At 40.0% G+C, this 5,525-nt stretch overlaps 1 non-coding gene across 1 annotated transcript; it reads right to left on the bottom strand.

Annotated features, from left to right (window-relative positions):
• Positions 1-5,172: 5,172 nt before the first annotated feature.
• On the bottom strand, positions 5,173-5,245 carry trnar-ucg (transfer RNA arginine (anticodon UCG)). The gene has a single exon. It is a non-coding gene; the product is annotated as a tRNA-Arg (tRNA).
• Positions 5,246-5,525: the final 280 nt, after the last annotated feature.

The raw sequence follows: 5,525 nt of genomic DNA, 5'->3' as shown, positions 1-5,525 counted from the left end.
GATACAGTTTTTCTCAGTCGCTTTGGTGCGTTTCTCAGATCAGAATTGAAATTCTCATAACTATTAGTTCAACCTCCACAACACTCAGTCATTTGTGCACATCATAGTAGCAATTTCTCCTCTCTCTGAACAAACTGCAAATGATTTTGGACATGAATCAGTTGCTTCCATACATTTCCCTGCTGCTTTCTGACATTTCCATTTGCTTATGTCATGTCAGTCAAAAGTAATCATACCTATGGATGCTGAATAGTCGTTCCCAATAAAACTAATAGTCATACATCCATTGCTTGAGTCATCACACACAAAATTGTTGAACTAGTTATCACATGCCAAATATTGGCCATCTGTCAAGCAAATCCTATACCTTTCTGTATCATTGTTCCTGGAAATGTCTCCGAAATTGAAAAATTGATCTCAGGTGAATTACAGCTGTCACTCATGAGGAGGCGTGTGAAAGTTTAGTTGTAACCAATGACAAACAACTTGTTCACTGTCAATTATGGATGAATCCTGTGAATCCCCAATTGGCATGCATATATAAACTGCGCAGGAGCTAGTGTGTACCATTTCTACACTTCTGTGACACAAAATGGAAGGTCAGCACCGTGGAAGAGGGGTGAGGATGAGGGGAGGAAGGGGGAGGGGAAGAGGGAGAAGAGGCAGATATAGGCGGATTCCTAATGAAATAAGGGCTACAATTGTGGACCATGTTGTCAATCACGGCCTCACCATGGAGGAGGCTGGTCGAAGGGTGCAACCCAATATTGGAAGAACTACTGTCAGTTCAATCATTCAAACATTCCGTAGGGAAAACAGGTATGCAAACAGTAATACACTGTACTGTACTGTGCCATCTCAGACACATCACATGTTACTGTACTGTATTTGCAATTTCACAAAAAGTTTACTCTGCACCACATAGGATTGTAAGACAACCTCGCGGAGGCGGAAGAGGGCCCCTTTTTATCCCACAGCAAGAAGAAGCCATTTGTGCAATGGTCATTGCAAACAATGCAATAAAGCTGAGAGACATACAAAGCGCTGTCACGGTATTTGGCAATATTGAATCTGTTCCAATTTCAACAATTGACAGAGTACTCAAGAAAAATGAAATTCACATGAGCAAATGGCCCTGCTAGCAGCCATGGATGCAGCATGTGACGACATCACAGCAGGGTCCTGCAGAGGATGGATTCGCCACTCCAGGAGATACTTTCCTCGCTGCACTGCGAGGGATAACATCTGTTGTGATGTAGATGAAAATATGTGGCCAGACAGACAGGAACGTCTGGATGTGCAAGAATGATTTACTGTACTGTTACATGTGCTGTTTATTGTTCACATTAGTGCACAGCTCTACCAAATGGGTGATTTTATGTTTACATACAGTGCACAAGTGACTGTAGCATATTTTTCTTTTGCACAATTCTGTAGGATTACAAACACTTCTACACAATGGAAATGTGAAACGTACGTATTCAGTGTCTCAGTTACTCCCAAGACTCCCATAACATCTACAGTGACTTTACTGCACATTTCAGATGGCTGTACAGGTAGGCCATAGTGCTGTCGTCAGCATTTTCAGGTGTCACCAATTGTTTTTGCAATGGGAAACACTGAAATTATAAACTGTCATAGTGGAAACATGACAATGCCATTTGACTATCTTGTTCATAAAGATGGTGTCAAGACTTTTCATTTTGATGGCACTGACAGTTTCATTGACATGGATACTTGCTTTTGAGGTATGGATAATCAATTCTGTGCATGTGACGTGCTTTTGCAGGCTATCCACTAGGTTTTGCAGTTTGCACTAATTGTTTTGGGAAATGCACTAACTGCTGTGCAAATGTTAATGGTGTTCTGAGAAACGCACCAAAGCGACTGAGAAAAACTGTAAATATGGAGAAATAATACAGTGAAAACAAAATTTGAATATCAATTATAAATTAAATGTAAATGAAAAAAGAAATATTTATACGAGCTTATTTGAGGTGTTTGCATTGCCACTCATTTGATTTGTTTATTGTTTTATCAAAGGCCATCTTCTTTCTTTGGATGCTCCCTTTAGGGGTCACCACAAAGTCTCACCCTATCACCAGGCCTCTGCATGTCCTCCATTACCACATCCATGAAGGTCCTCTGTGGTTTTTGTCTTGTACCCCCTGCCTGGGATTTCCATCTTTAATATCTTTTGTCTAGTATAACCACTATCCTTCCTCTGCACGTGTCCAAACCCTCTCAACTCTGCCTCTCTAAACTTTGCCTCCAGTTATTTTGACCTTCAGTTGACACACATCCAGCACAGCTTAGCCTTTTGATAAAATATCCCCTTTGCCCCATTTATAAGTTTGAACTTCGGTCATTAACGAGACCATTTTGAGGTCCCCACTTACCTTTCACTCACTTGAACTGTTCTGGATGTGTGTCAGCTAAAGGCCACTAAAAAGTAAATGTGAAATGGGATCAACTCCATGTCTCTGTCATCTCAACTCTCCCAATGTGGCTTAACTGTCGCTGTTATAGCAACATTTTTTCAACAATTCCTTTATCGCAGTCAGTGAAATCTTCCCAGTTTAACTGATGGAAATATATCACTACACATAATACAAGCCTGCAGAATGGGTTGTTTTTTCACAGGTGGAAAAATAAATGAAAAACAAAGATCTGAAACCAAAATGTTTCAATTTCTTTTTTAAAGGTGATACAAGACAGGAACGTTCAGTCGGATTCCACATCCCCATCACAGGTGCACTTGTGAAGTGCCAGTGGAGGTGGTGTGAACATGGGGAGAGGAACAAACACACTGTAAAACAAATCAAAAGAAGTAACTACAGTCCTACTCTATACTATTACCACCACTGTGGTGGACAGTGTCGCTGTCCCTCACAGCAGGATCTTAAAGGATCTTAAAGCACCATTATAAGCTTGATCCTGCAACACGGAAACTTTGGGGGACTCTGGGGAACTTTGCTGACAGATTCACAGTGATAAGATGTCCAGACAGATCAGAATGAACAGTAAATATGAACTCGTCCAGACAACTGTTAGTTTGCCAAGACCAGTAGTTCATTTACTCTGCGATCAGTCATTATGCCCTTTGTTTTTATTATGTGACTGCCACTCTCACTTTGCATTTATTATGAACTTTCCAAACCCAAAGTTTGAAACTTAAAAAAGGGGCTTTTCTCGGCAGCATCACGTGATCAGATTGTCATTCACATTAGGTCATCTCTTGTTGGTAGAAACAGTACACCTCGTCGGTCTGGAAGAACTCCGCCCCAGCCCATCACCTGATCCTTCTTCTTGCCCAACTGCCGCTCGTTCTCTCCATTTCACCATGTGTGCACCACTCCCTTCCTTTGAATTATTTGTTTCTTAACTGTCAATGATTTCCAGTCGGCCCCTCTGAATTATGTAATCTGTGTTCTGGGAACATTTTAAAGAACTAATTTGAAATATTATTGTTGTTTCGAAAAACTACGAGATGCTAGGCTGATGATTTCTTTTTTAATTTCTTTAATTTACTTGAATATAAAAGTTTACCTCCAGACAATAGACATGAGCGCTTGGAACTATATTAAAAGGAATTCTAAGTCCAGCTATTGTCTGCAACCACATGAGGACAATGATGACGCTGTTGTCTCAACTGTGGTTACAGACTGAGTCAATTTCTGAGAATTTAACAGTGATACTAGCAAGATGGGTTTTTTTCTACACATAACATCTCAGAAATGCTGGAGGAGCTTGAAGTTTCACAAAATTAAAAACAAAAGTGTATAAATATTTCCAAAGAGGGATTAAACGATATGGGCAGATTAAAGGTTTAATGAACACAGTAATCATCATAACAAGAAAAACCACAAGAACCACACCATGTAAATTGAAATCAATAGTTTCAGGCTGGTCTTATCCAGAGTGTCAAGTACAAAAGCAAAGCTGTGTATTATTCATCTCTGATATGTGTTGTAGTACAACGGCTCAATACAGTGGTGCAGCTGTTGTTGGGGACTTCCTGACTTCCAACTGGTGAGAGGTGGCGTGATGTGGATGAGGTGACTGCAGTGTGTGTATGTGTGTGTGTGTGTGTCTGTGTGTTTGTTTGGAGTTAGCTGGAGTTTTCAGACGGGCTTTTGCATTATCTAATTAAAGGGCAGACAGAGACAGTGGTGTGATATCAAGCCTATCTTTCAGATGGGTGAACACACTCACACCCATTTGCTTGCTCTGATAACCAGCCTCCTGGGAACTCTCGTCCGAAGCCAAACTTTTTGTCGCACAGAACAAAAGTGTAAGCCAGAACAGTCTGATCTGATGAGTACATTCCTTTCTGCTGCGGTTACTGCCTTCACTATATTACTGAGGACAAATTAACTTATAAAAGTCTGCAGTGTGATTATTAAATTCATCGTCTTTTTTTCTGTCTACCTATATCTTGCTTATCTTTAATAACGGAGACATACTGTTATCGGAAATTCAAGCAGAACCCAAATGCAGACAAAAAAGGCTGACTGCAAGGTTGGAAAGTGATAAGCTTTCTTTTTTTAAAGTACAGAATAGATAATAACATGTTTATGGAAGGTTAAGCTGACTTATATCACCAGATGATTATTCAGCGACGTGTTACACGTCCGAGGATGCTACAGGAATGTGTTACGAGGTCAGTGAGGGAGGAACAAACCGATAACAAGCAACAAGGTAAGCACTGAATAAGAACACAGAATATTAAACAAATAATGAACCAAGCAGCAGCTGCTGGGGCTGAAAAAGTGAAGCCATTCAGTTGAAGTGTCAAAAACTGCAGTTCCTCTGGGTACATGGCTGAATCTAAAAATGAGTCAGTTTCTGTTTCCGTTTTGCTTGGTGAAATTCTGCTGCTGCATTAGTATGTTACTTAGCACTAATTAGCAGTTATTTAGTGTTTGTGGATTGTGGAATGTTCTAACCTTAGCTGATTACGCCATTAATTACATTGTTCATTTATATTCACTGTGAAAGGAGACACATGAGCAAAGTTTTCAAACAATTTAATCCCACAATAGAACAAGGAACTATAGACAATGATATAGAAGAGTACGAGAAAAGAGAAGGAAATTAACCCATTAAATTTGATAAAGTTTTAATAATGCGTCGGGTAGGTTCCTCCGGGAAAATTTGTAGACATATAAATAACCACGAAGGGACTCGAACCCTCAATCTTCTGATCCGAAGTCAGACGCCTTATCCATTAGGCCACGTGGTCGCCTTTGGGTCACGGGCTCTTCAATTAGAACACGTGGTCATTAACACAAAAACAAAGGACGGCTGACTGTAACACCTCTAGCTATTGTGTGTTTATATATATTAATGCATTTCATGCCTCTACAAGAGAATTCTTTTTTTTAATACACTGTCTTATATTTTATATTTGAATGCTCTCTTTTTAGCACAACTAAGTCAGTTCCTGCAAGAGCTGAGCTGATAGCCTGAGCATGGTTGCTCCATCCCTTTAGTGCTGCATTTTTCCTGTTTGTCTTTAGTCT

The sequence above is a fragment of the Astatotilapia calliptera genome, chromosome 12, assembly GCF_900246225.1.
Source record: "Astatotilapia calliptera chromosome 12, fAstCal1.2, whole genome shotgun sequence".
Lineage (NCBI taxonomy): Eukaryota > Metazoa > Chordata > Actinopteri > Cichliformes > Cichlidae > Astatotilapia > Astatotilapia calliptera.
This window is presented reverse-complemented; position numbering and strand designations above follow the sequence as displayed.